Genomic DNA, 13,686 nt, shown 5'->3' on the forward strand with positions numbered 1-13,686 from the left:
AGGTTCTTAATCAAGAAAACAACAATTCTTAATGCTAGGTACTGCAATAGACATAATCCATTCATAGCTAACAATTATAAATTAATTAGGCAGACAAAACATCTTTGTTTGTATGTGGTGCTGAGGATCAAACCTGGGCGGCATGCATGCCAGGCGAGCGCACTACCGCTTGAGCCACATCCCCAGCCCAAGAAAACAACAATTCTTAATGCTAGGTACTGCAATAGACATTATCCATTCACAGATAACTATTATAAATTAATTCTAAGCACTGCAAAGCACACATAATAATGACAGGCTAATTACAGATATTCCCTCTGCATGCTAATTTCAAAAGTCTCAAGCCTTAGGCTTTATGTCCAGCATATGCACACTCACTCAGACCAGGGTGATCAGGACAAAAACCGAGGCAGAGCTTTCCTGGTGTGGAGCAGATGAATGCTTGAGGAGAGGATGATAGGGAGAAGTTGCAGCTCTCACTAGGGTCCAGACAAGGGCACAGAGTTGGAGAGTGGTGAGGATTATGCAGAGGATCAGGAAATGAAGACAAGTGATGGGTTATCAGGTCCTCATCAGGCTCTCCAGCTCAAGTGCATCCTTGTTTTGGCTGGCTGAATCCCTGTGCATTAGCTCTATTATTCACGTAAAATTGTGGGCTTTTTGACCTCCCCTTGCAATCTTCTTCAGCTACCACCAGATTTCTCCTTATCATTTACCCTGGGGTCAGAAACATCTGGTCTGGTGCTCGCCATCCTGATCTTTTTGCCTTTCTCTCTTATCAGGCTAAGACAGCCTGCCAGGGGCTTCACTCTGTTTATCAGGTTGAGGGGAAGTAACTCATTTGAGGTCATACTGGAGTGCTCTGTGTATGTGCCTGGAGAGATTGCAGGATTGAAACTAGAGTTTTTAAAATAGAGTTGTGTAGGCTCAGGCCTAAGGCCATCTTCACAGGACTCCTCAGAGGGTCTCTGTGGCAGATCAATCTCCACCCCTTCCCCTTACTAGTCTAGAAAAGCATAGATTAGCAGTTAAAACCCTGGGCATTTTGTTCCATAGTTGTATGGTGTTTTCAGCTTGTCTCTAAAGCCCTTTGTGGGCATCCATGTGCCATGAGTCCAGCATGTCCCCACATTGTGTGGTGAAGACTGAGATAATTATCTGGAGAGAACCCCAACTTCTTATGTTGTTTCCATGCACAAGAGAGATTGTACTTTTAGAGCTTGTTGCACATGAGGTTTTTTGTTTTGTGTTTGGTTTTCTGTTTGGTACCAGAAATTCTACCCAGGGGTGTTCAGCCACTGAATCACATCCCCAGCCCTTTTTAAATATTTTTGTTTGGAAACAGGGTCCCTTTGAATTTCTTAGGGCCTCATTAAGTTGCTGATACTGGAATTTAACTCAATGCTCCTCATGACTCCTGAGCTTTTTAAATGTAGAGGAAGCAGTATCACAAATTCAGAACAACAATATAAAATCCAGAACTTCAGCTTAACTCTTCCTAGGTCTGAGAATAAACCTCTAGTTTTCTAGCTCTCTGTTCACATATTCAAATCTATGGTTCTTTTTACATAGTGAATAATTATAAAATAGAAGGGATAGTAAAATGACAGTGTAGTCAGGATAATGAACCTCATTCTACCACAGCTGGAGGCTAACTGTAAGATATGTTAATGAGCACCATTAAGGCCTATTTCAAATGTAAAAAAACCTTAATGCCCACTTTTGGGAACACCTTCAACAAAGTCCTTTGTCCCCTGTTTAAATTGCAAGAGGAAAGATGGGTCAAGGAAAAGATGAAAGTGAACCAATATAGTAATCTGGATGCCTTTTTTAAAACCTATTTTAAATAAATTTTTTTCCATGTCTGCTGAAAAACATCTGTAAACTTTTAAGATGGCACACAAAAATGAGTTTATCTGGTATCATTCCCCATCCCACATGGTGGAATTCTATTTCGACTTGTTTAAATAAATAGATTTTATTCTTCAATATTTGTGAGACAAGCACCCAGATGCAATTGGCAAAGTGAGAAATTTTGTTTCATCTCAAAACTCCACTTTCAACATTATCAATGACTATTTTCCCATATTTCATTTCATTTTTCTTCAAGAACTAGAGAGCATTTTTTTTCTTTTTTCTTTTTTAATTTTATATCATGTGCGTTTCTTACAAATAAAAAAATCATCTATTTTTAAAAATACTTATTTGTTTGCATTAACACTCTTCAGCAAAGAGGAGGAACTGGCATTCAAATATGGTTAGCCAATCATGACCATGTTAATTGTACAGACTTTTCTATCTTATTCTTCGGTGCTGAGAATTGAACCCAAGGACTTGTGCATTCTAAATACACCTCAGCATTGAGCAACATGCCCAGTCCCCAAAGATACTTTTCTAAGGAAACAGTTCTTACATATTATGAACTTGGCACTGAGCTAGGTGCCATAAAGAATAAACATAAATAGGACAGAATCGAATCCCTTTAAAAGGTGAAGTCAGCAAGGAGGAGGGGGAAGGAAGAGAGTAATGAAGGAGAACACCGGAATTCTCTTCATGTGTCCATTTAGTTTTGCTGTCCTTTATGGAGTTAGTTCATGCTTCTTGTCTTGACAAGTCTTAGAAATCAACTAGAAAATACATATTTTATAAATGAATTTGATTACTAAACAAAGTATTAAATATATCAATTCTAGACTATTTATCTTTATATATTTCTGCAGCTCTTTCTACCCTCTGTTTCTGGGTTCTGTCATTTTTTGTTATGAAAAAGAAGGCATGGAGGAGATCCTAAGCAGGTGGACTCTTCACATCTTTGCTCCATTTAATATGTGTCTGTGACAATGAAACCCAAGAGGTAGCAGAGGTGCTAAAAGCCCCAAACAATGAGTGTGGGGTGGGGAGATCAGAGGGCATTTCACACAGCAGGCTGGGTAAGTTTCTAGTCCTTACTGAGAATGGAAGCATTAGGGTGGAAGAGGCAAAAAGATTATTTGCATGAAAAATGTTTTGCCTACCACTTGTGATTCCCATTTATCTGTAGTTATGTTTTAGAAGCTGCTTCCTAAGGAAATTCTTCCAGCCATTTCTCAAAGTAGTTTTTTTTTTATTTTTTTGTTTTTGTTTTTTTGTTTTTGTTTTGTTTTTTTTTTTTTTGCAGGAGGGAAGAGATTGTCAAAAAATTTAAGTCATCTTAAAGGACAGAGGTTTAGAAGCATTTCATTGTTGCAATGATCCAAACCCATATATGTCATTTCTTCCTCAAAATCCCACTTGGTGCTCTTGCCTGGCAGGGAGCATTGCTGGTGAGGATGGGGTGTGTAGGTGAACAGGAAGGGGTCTTCCTGTGGTGGATGGTAAGCGAGAGAAGGAACGTAGCTGTTGAAATCCACAGGCACTTTCTCTTCATAAAGCTCGCCCCCTGGATTCGGCCATAATGGGTGGCAGCTAGTTTTGGCAGCAGGTGGTTCCAGGGGAATCTGCTGGGGAAAGTTCTCCAAAGAATTCTGGGAAGGAAAGAAGTCACAAGGCCAGCCAGTCAGAGGAAAAGGATAATTGGGACAATAGTTGTCATTGAGAGGGCTTCTCCCCAAAGCAGCGTTTTTATTCCATGCTTGCAGATTGTCATAATCTGAGTAGACTCCAGAGGCAGAAGGCTGAAACAGGTCTCCACTATTGTATATCCTATTACTGGAAAATCTGCATTTTTCATACAGCTTAGTGGGGTCTAAGGTGGAAGCCGGGTCTGCCAGATCAGTGGTTCCCCCTGAATCATAACTCTTGGAGAAGGATAAGCAATCATTCAGTGAATTCGGCTGGGGAGTGTTAGCTATTAAATGTCCACTGTAACTGCCAGGCAATTGGACACCTTCCTGGAATGACCAAGTTAAAGGTAAATTTCCCTGACTTTGTGTTTCACCTGGAAGAGACTTGGATCCTGGGTTCCCCTTCAGCTTTAGGGAGACAGAGGCAGGTGCCCCATGCACTTTCTTCATTGCTCTTCTTGCCTCAGCTTCTAACTTGGTTTCCGGCTTTGGATGATCATGCTCTCCCTTTGACTGGAAGAATATGAAGCGTCCGTCATGTCTCCAGAAGTTGGTGACGGGGAAGCCCCCATGGCCTCGGCAAGGAATCAGCTTAAAAGGCCCATTACAGTTGGGACAACTTTTCTTCTGCTGCTTCTGCCGGGCTTTGTCACAGATCGCGGGTCTCAGGTAGACCTTGCGCCCCTCCTTGGTAGAGCAGTTGTGGCTGCACACCACCACACCCAGACAAGACTTCTTGAGGATGCGAGAGTTGTGGTTGTTTGTGTTGCGCATGGCCCAGCTGCTCAGGTGCGGCTGTGCATTCCTGTCCTCTGAGCTGTAGATGTGCTTCACATAGGAATCTGGCCACTCCTGGAACCAGTCAGTCTTTTTCACATTCTGTGGCAGTTTCATGTCATTAATGTCCCAGTTTAATACCTCTTTGTCTTCAGAATCAAAGTCTTCAAGTTCCATGATAAAGTCAGGTCACCCACACGTTTTCCTCTATTCAATTTCCTTCAATTTGAACTTGAGAATTTGCTCTCAAAGGTTCTTGATATAGGTGGATCAGCCTTCTGACTTCTTATCCAGATGTAGACAATATTGTCAGGAACTCATCTCCCGTTCAGGTCCCAGTAAGTTCTGGTCATTTTCCTGTTCCCTATTCCAGGTCAGGGTACACTATGCTAATGAGCTCTGGCAACAATCCAATCAAAATCTAGATGCTCTCAGCTCAGGATAGGTAAAAGCAGCCTGTTTCTTCTCAGCAGCCAACAATGTAATGAATATTCTATGGTGTGCTTCTGAACTTTCCCCTTCTTTAAGTTGAGGACCTTGTAACTGAAATGGACATTGAGAAGAACCTTGTGAAGAAGTACAGATGTCTTCCTTCTTGTTTCATAGGGTAAGCCCAAGCAGATTCAATCACTGTAGATCTTCATTCTCTTATCATTTATCCAGCCTGTCTCCTCTTCATTTGCCCAAATTGCCGAAGGCTTGGTGCAGTGTGATGAATAGGCCTTCATTCTGGAGCAGCAGAATGGTGTAGGAGAGCTATGGGAGGAGGCCCAATAATGCCTAGAGAGCATTTTTAAAAGATTTGATTTATCATCTGTGTAGGAATGGTGGAAAAGCTCCATAAACTCAACAAGCAGGACTGTAGAGGCCTGTCACAGAAGAGAAGGGGGAAGGGGGAAGAAGAGTGAGGGGAGGGGGAAGAGAGGGGGAGGGGGAGGGGGAGAGGGAGAAGGAGAGGGTGTTGATATTTATGAGCTCAATGTGGGATGAGGAGGAGCAGGGGGGAGTGGGCTCTTAATTCTTTATTGGCTGAGAGTTCATACCACTTTGGAGATTTGGAGGTGTGCCATTGTTCCATTCAAAGTTCCCACCATTCAGTGTGTCATGCACCTGAGCTCCTGGAAGAGAAATGCTCCAGGCATCATCTTTTTTTTATGAGAGAGAGAGAGAGAGAGAGAGAGAGAGAGAGAGAGAGAGAGAGAATTATTTTGATTTTTATTTATTTTTTTAGTTTTCAGGGGACAAAACATCCTTGTTTGTAGGTGGTGCTGAGGATGGAACCTGGGCCGCACACATGCCAGGTTAGTGCTCTACCACTTGAGCCACATCCCCAGCCCCTCCAGGCACCATCTTTACCAACAATCCAAGCTTTTTACATATGAAAAAAGCAGAATAAAATTAGGTGACATTAAAAGGAATTAATCTCTTCTAAATGAGGTAGTGTAGTTTATGTGTCCCAATAAAGTTCCTCAATTTATTTTGTTTTCATATGTAAGACCATTTTATTAAAATGTCCCTGACCCATAGAAACATTCCAAACATTTCAGTAAACACCTTTCTCTGGTGTGGCAGGAAAATAAAAGTGGGACTAACTTAAATTTAAACTACATGAAAGATCAATCTCTCTCTTTCTTTGCTTTTTTTTGTTTTTTGTTTTTTGTGGTTCTGGAAATTAAACCCAGGGCATCCTGCTTAGAAGGCAAGCACTCTACCAGCTGAGTTATATCCCCAGTCCCATATTTTTGGAGGCAAAACCAGGGATTTGAAAAACCAGCCTCTACCTCAGAGCAAAGCCTGTCCAAGGAAGGGACATGACCTTTGTCCTTGGAAAGACCCACAGAGCACTCTTAGGCACATTCCCACCCTGCTAAGTTGTTTATCTACAAATAGCAGGAGAGATCTGCTGCGCCAGGTGTCCCTGACTCAGTCAGGCTAGGTGGAGATCCATAGCAACCCCCTAGCAGCCACCAATCAGCATGAGACAGGGAAATACCTGGGATGCCAGATGACCCTCCCAGTAGTTTATGGTGGTTGAAAACATATTGGGAAACCATGTAGTTCAGCATGTACACCCCTCTTGGCTCAAACCAATCAGTTCAAACCAATACCCCTTTTGTTCTGACCAATCACCCCTACCCAACTTGTTCCCACCAGTGAATGTGCTAATCATGTTTTAGAGTTGTTATTTGATTTTCCCTCGGTGTGTGATGATTTGCTATGATGTATGTGAAGTCCCTGCCCTCTCCAAAAAATGTATAAAAATGCTGCAAACCCTGGGCTCAGGGCCTCTCAGCGTCACCAGTTGCTGTGTGTGCACTCGGAGCACCGAGCTAGCTCGCAATAAACACCTCTTTGCTGCTTACATCGATCTTGGGTCTCTGGTGGTCTTTGGGGGTCCTGAATTCGAGCATAACAGATTGAAGTCATGGGCACTCTACCACTGAGCCACATCCCTACCCTTATTTTTTATTTTTACTTAGAGAAAGGTTTTCACTGAGTTGCTTAGCTTCTCACCATTGCTGAGACTGACTTCAAATTCAGGATCCTCATATCTCAGCCTCTGAAGCAGCTGAGATTACAGGCATGAAACACCATGCATGGCCAACTTCAATCTCAAAAACTAAAGTACACAGCAAATTAGGTCATAGGCTGTCAACAAATAGGTACACTATGTAAAAAAACTATTTTTTAGTTGTTGATAGAACTTTATTTTATTTACTTATATGTAGTGCTGAGAATTAAGCCAAGTGCCAGACAAGTCAGCTACCACTGAGCCCCAGCCCCAGCACCCTGGTACATATTTTTTTATGGTGGATACTAGAGATTGAATTTAGGAACACTAGAATACTGAGACTCAGTCTCAGGGTTATTTTTTACTTCATTTAGAGAGGAGGTTTCACTGAGTAATTTAGCACCTCACTTTTGCTAAGGCTGGCTTTGAACTTTTGATCCTTCTGCCTCAGCCTCTCCAGCAACTGGAATTACAGGCCTACACCAACACAGCCAAACTTTGGTATAATTTTAATACCTTTTTAAAATAGATTTTAACCAGTAGCCTGAAGTCTTTTCTAATATATGTTTGGATTGAATCCATAACCCAGAAATCAGTGAAACAGAGAATCTAGTTTTATCTCCAAAAGTGTTTCATGTATTAGAGTGTCTGAGTTAAGATTACCCATTGAAAAATTTACTATGTATTTTGGTTTCATCCTGACCTCCCATATGTACCTCATTCTGAGTTTTAACACAGTCTGAAAAAAGGTGCCCACAGATACCAAATATCTTGGAGCACTTAAAAAAAAAAAAAAACAGTATCTGAGTCTTGCCTTCTACAGACCAGTTTTAATTTTAAGTTTGTATTTTCTAAAGGCACTAGTTGAATAATCTGCAGCTGGAAGGCATTTTCTGATAATACCTTTTATCTAAAAGGCACTTACCTTTTATTAGATACTGTGAATAAAGATACAATAAAAATATAAGTGCAGCAATATATTCAACATAAGGATTTCAATTGCTTTACATACATACCCATAATTTTTAAAATTTATTTAGAATTTAAATTACATGTAAGTTCAATCTATCACTTTCTCTCTTTTATTTTATTTATTTACTTATTTGTGGTACTGAGGATTGAACCCAGGGATTAATCCATTGAAAGGGTGAAGTTTATAAACTGCAAAAAAGCATGGGTTAAATTCCTGAGGCAGTTAGGACAAGGCCCCACTGGCCATTTAGTTGAATTATGGCCTGGAGTCCTGTGTAATTCCTCACGTAGATATTCAGGGTCCGAACCAATCAGTTTAAATGTAACCCCCTCCTTAGGAAAGACCTATCACTCCAGCCAGTCCTGTTCCTGCCAATAAATGTACTAATCAAGTCTAAGAATTATTGTTTGGTTTTCCCGCGGTGTAAGGTGACTTGTTAAAGGAGACTGTGATGTATGCAAAGCCCCCCCCCTGCCCCGCCGTCCTCCCCAAAAGGTGTACTTAAGCATTGTTCAACTCCTGCTCTGGGCTCTGGGCTGCTCTCCTTTCTCGAGTGGGTACAGAGCCCTAGCATGCTGGTTCAATAAATCCCCTTTTGCCAATTGCATGGAGCTAGTCTCTTGTGGTCTCTTTCTCTGACATTTTGCAGGTCCGGTCCGGTCCCTTACACCATGAGCATTTTACCAATGTGCTACATACCCAGTCTCCACCACTTTTGTTTATTTATTTATTATTGAGACAGGGTTTACTGATATACTTAGGACTTTGTCAAGTTTTTGAGTCTGGTCTCTAACTTGAGATCCTCCTTTCTCATCCTTCTAAGCCACAGAGAGTACAGGCATGTACAACCTTGTGGTAGTACCTCAAATTATTACTAGTGGATTATGTAGCATTTTTATTTTGGGCTTTTAAAGAACCTTAACACTTTTATCAAAAATATATTTATTAAATATATGCTGTTGCCAACATTTTTTACATGTTTTTGTACCCTGAATCCTTATGTTTATTTTTTTTTTAATTTTTGGTTTGGTTCTGAGTATTGAACCCAGGGGTGCTTTCCATTGAGCCACATCCACTGTCTTTTTTATGTTATATTTTGAGACAGGCTCTCACTAAGTTTCTTGAAGCCTTGGAGGCTGTCTTCAAACTACCAATTCTCCTGCCTCATTTTTCTGAACTTCTAGGATTTCAGGCATGTGTCACCACACATGACAATTTTAGATTATTATAATAGCCATTGCAACGACACTGTAAGGCTGCAGAAAATTCATTTGATTTTTGAATTAAATCCCTGAGACAAGTTTATGTGAAGTAGCCAGTGTAAAAGTGTTGTGTAAAGATTCCTTGGGAATAAACAGGGATTTTTTTTTCTAACCTCTTTTATGAATGACTGTTGGAAACCATAGTCTATAAAAGTCCTAGAAAGAAGAATGCAAATTTATTTGTTTGCAGTTTACAGATATTTCCACATGCCCAGTCGCCTTTGCATCTAAAACTTTAAACTTCAGAACATAGTGACTCAAACAAAATTTGTTAAAGTTGAAACAATGCACAAATAAATTTCTTTTAGGAGCAATTGGTAGTTGTGGAGTTATTACTGTGGTCAGCACAGTTGGGCCAGGGCTCTGGAAGGTCTCACACAGGGTATTGGTGATTTACTTTATTCTACACTATTACACCCACAATACAATACTGCCAGCAATAGTAGTTGAGAAAATATGCTGATAATGTCTTGAGCTAAACTGGCACCTTTGATATTTGCCTACTTCTTTTTTTTTAATATTTATTTTTTAGTTCTTGGTGGACACAACATCTTTGTTGGTATGTGGTGCTGAGGATCGAACCCGGGCCGCACGCATGCCAGGCGAGCGCGCTACTGCTGAGCCACATCTCCAGCCCCAGATATTTGCCTACTTCTCTGCACTGATCCCAGCTGAGTAATTAACATGGAACCAGAATGTGAATAGGGTATTTCCTGGGCTTATTGTTTTGGGGTCAGCTGCTCCATTAGGGTATGGGGGGGTCTGAAACCAGGCTGGTGCAAGTATTTTTGTATATGTTCCTTTGTTCTGGCTGAGGTCTATCATTTTAAATGACAAAAGATTTAGAGTAATGTGCTTGGACTTATTTTTCATACACTTCACAGTTTACATGAAGAAGAAATGCTGCAGTCTGGCTGGGCATGAATAACTGACCCACCACAAAGCCTTGTAGGTTCAAACAGCAACTACTTTATTTCAACTATCACTGGCACTGCACGCGTGCTTTTTCGCCAACACCACTCACATGGCCCTTCCAGCACCTCCCCACACACTGGAAATCCCTCCTCCGGCACTTCCCCAACCAATGGGAACTCTCTGGGAATCCCCAGGAGAATTCCAAAGTAGAGCAAAAACTTCAAAGTAGCAGGCGCCCAAGGCAGCAAGAGCCACCCCATTGCCCAACAGTAAAGGTCAAATATACAAAGCTTAACTCAAATCATCATCTCAATGGTTCCCTGGCGTCACCTTTCAAACATTCCCTGTCACCTTTCAAACATTTCCTCTGGCAAATGCCAGGCATCATTCTGACTGGCCCTGGATCTCAACAAAGACACAACAGCTAGAATTTTTGTATAGTTTTACCTCTTAAATTTAAGTCTTTCCTTCATTTTGAGTTAATTTTTATATATGGTGCAAGGTAAGGGTTCAACTTCATTCTTTGGCATATGGATATACAATTTCTGCATCATCTATTGAAAGCATAGTTTTAACCAGATGGTAAAATGGCACTCTGGTCTTGGCACTCTTAAAAAAGTCAACTGGCCTTCAATATATTCAATTCTAGATTATTAATTCTATCCCACTATCCTATATCTCTATGTGAACACTACACCATTTTGAATACTGGAGCCTAAGAATGGGTTCTTTAACATTTTCTTATTCAAAATTATATTGGCTATTTGTAATCAATGGTATTTTTATATGATTTTGGGGTCAGTTTTTGCATTTCTTGAACAAGGAGTATTGAGATTTTGATAGCTATTCCCTTAAATCTATAGATTGCTTTAGAGAATATTGCAATATTATTGTTAAGTATTCCAATCCATGAATATGGTGTGTGATTTCTTTTTTCGAGGTCTTCTTGAATTTAGTTCAGGAATGTTCTACATATTTCAAATCATAAATCTAGAAACTGCTTAGTTAAGTGTATTGACTATTTTATCCTTTTTGATGTGTATGCACAGAAAATTGTTTTGTTTTTCTCCCCTCAGTTTACAAGAGGTCTGATTGACCAACAAAAATCATATATATTTATTTTGTGCAACTTAATGATTTTCTACATGTATAATTGTGAGATGATCACCAAAATAAAAGCAATAACATAAAAACCCATCTGAAAAAGTTGCCTTGTGAGGCAAATTCTCTTGGCAAATTTCAAATATACAAAACAGTATTACTAAATGTAGTCACTACATTATACAGTGATCTCCAGAATTCATTCATCTTTTAACTTATTATCAACATCTCCTCATTTCCCCCACCCTTCAGCTTCTGGTAATCATTGTTCTACTCTGTTTTTATACATTTCACTTCTTCAGAGTCCAAATATCTATAATAAATACAATATTTTTATTTTTATGCTTTGCTTATATCACTTAGAATAATATCCTTAAAATTAACCCATGTGGTCACAAGGGCAGGACTACCATCTTTTTTAAAGTGAAACAATATCCATTGTATACATGTATATACACAACATTTTTATTTATTTATCCATCAATAGGCATTTAGGGTATTTCTATATCTTCGCTATTGTAAACAATGCTGTAATGAACACAAGAGTGCAGAATCCCTTCAAGATAATGATTTTATTTCCTTTAGATTAAATATCCTAGAGTAAAATTAATGATCATATGGTAGTCCCATTTTAATTTTTGGGGAACCTCCAAGTTGGTTTCCATAAAGGCTGTACCAATTTACACAATTTACATTCCCACCAACAATGTACAAATGTTCCTGTTTCCTTGACAACAGTTGTTATATTTTGGAATTTTGATAAAATCATCCTAAGGAAGTAAATAAATGAATATAAATAAAATTTTTAAATGGTTCAATTTTGTTCTTTCATATGTGGATATCCAGTATTACCAACATCATATATTGAAGAGGCTACCCATTGCCTATCATGTATCCTTGGTATCTTTGGTGAAGATTAGTTGATTGTATATATGTGGGTTATTTCTGGGATTTTTATTCTGTTTCATTGCTCTGTGTGTATTTTTTTATGCCAATACCATGCTGTTTTTGTTACCAGGATATTTGTGGTATAATTTGCAATCAGGAAGTGTTTTGCCTCCTGGTTTGTACTTCTTTCTTTGATTGTTTTATATACTCGGAATCTTCGGTGGTTCCATATGGATTTTAAGATAGTCTTTTCTATTTCTGTGTAAAACACCACAAGAATTTTCAAATAGATTGTATTGAATCTATAGATTGCTTTGGGTAATATGGGTATTTTTGAATGTTTTAAGTTGTATATAATACCTTTATTTTGTTTATTTATTTTTATGTGGTTCTGAGGATCGAACCCAATGTCTCACACATGCAAGGTGAGCACTATACCACTGAGCCACAACCGCAGCCCCTAATGTGGGTATTTTAACAATATTAAACCTTCCAATTCATAATATTTTCAATTATTTGTGTCTTCTTTCATTTTTTTCATGAATGTTTGGTAGTTTTCAGTGTCCACCTCTTTCACTTACTTGGCTAAATTTATTCCTAAATATTTTATTATTTTGATCCTATGATAAATGATATTGGATTCTTACTTTATTTTGGGGTAGTTATGTTTTTTATTCTTTTTATTTTTTAGTTTTAGGTAGACACAACTTCTTTCTTTATTTATTTTTTTTAATATGGTTCTGAGGATCACACCAAGTGTCTCACTCATGCCAGGCGAGCATGCTACCAATTGAGCCACATCCCCAGCCCTGGATAGTTGTTTTTGTTAGTGTATAGAAACACAACAAATTCTTATATGTTGAGTTTGTACCTCACAATTTTACTGAATTTGTAAATTAATTCTAGCACTTTTTTGTGAAGTCTTTGAGTTTTCCATAGACAAAATCATATAATCTACAGATAGGAACAATTTCACTTCTTACTTTCCAATTTGGGAAATACACCTTGTTTCTTGGTCTTGCCTAATTTCTCAGGTTAAGACTTCTACTTCTATATTGAATAGAAAATGTAGCGGGCGCCCAGGCAGCAAGAGCCGCCTTATTGCCCGACAGTAAAGGTCAAATATACAATTCAATCAATCCAGCATCACAGCAATTATATATAGCTTAACTCAAATCATCATCTCAGTGGTTCGCTGGCATCATCTTTCAACCATTCCCTCTGGCAAATGCCAGGCATCATTCTGACTCCGCTGTGGCTCTCAACATCCTCTATGTTGTCTTCATTTTCTTGATAGCATCCTTTGAAGCACAGAAGACTCTATTTGGAAGAACTGTAATTTATCTTTTTCTTTTCTTTTGTCCACACAAAATCTGTGTATGACTGTTCATTCCCAGCAGCATTATTTATAATATCCTAAAGCTACAATCTATTGATGTCATATTTAATAACCCATTGTCTCATCCAGGGTCAAGATACTTTACATCTCTGTTGTCTTCTAAATTTTTATCTTGGATCAACTTTGAGTTAATTTTTGTTTGTAGTATGAGATTGAAATCCAAATTCAGTCTTTCACATGTGGGTGCCCATTTGTGTCAGCACAATTGTTAAAAAGACTATTAGTTTCCCATTGAGTGGTTTTGTTGCCCTTGTTTCCAATCATGTTTTACATGTATGAGTTTATTTCTAGGTTCCCAATTCTATTCTATATCTATT

At 38.9% G+C, this 13,686-nt stretch overlaps 1 pseudogene; it reads right to left on the reverse strand.

The window, feature by feature from the left end:
• Positions 1-3,185: 3,185 nt before the first annotated feature.
• On the reverse strand, positions 3,186-4,496 carry LOC144251199 (chorion-specific transcription factor GCMa pseudogene; annotated as a pseudogene).
• Between the last annotated feature and the right edge of the window lie 9,190 nt (positions 4,497-13,686).

This window comes from Urocitellus parryii, chromosome Y (genome assembly GCF_045843805.1).
Source record: "Urocitellus parryii isolate mUroPar1 chromosome Y, mUroPar1.hap1, whole genome shotgun sequence".
NCBI lineage: Eukaryota > Metazoa > Chordata > Mammalia > Rodentia > Sciuridae > Urocitellus > Urocitellus parryii.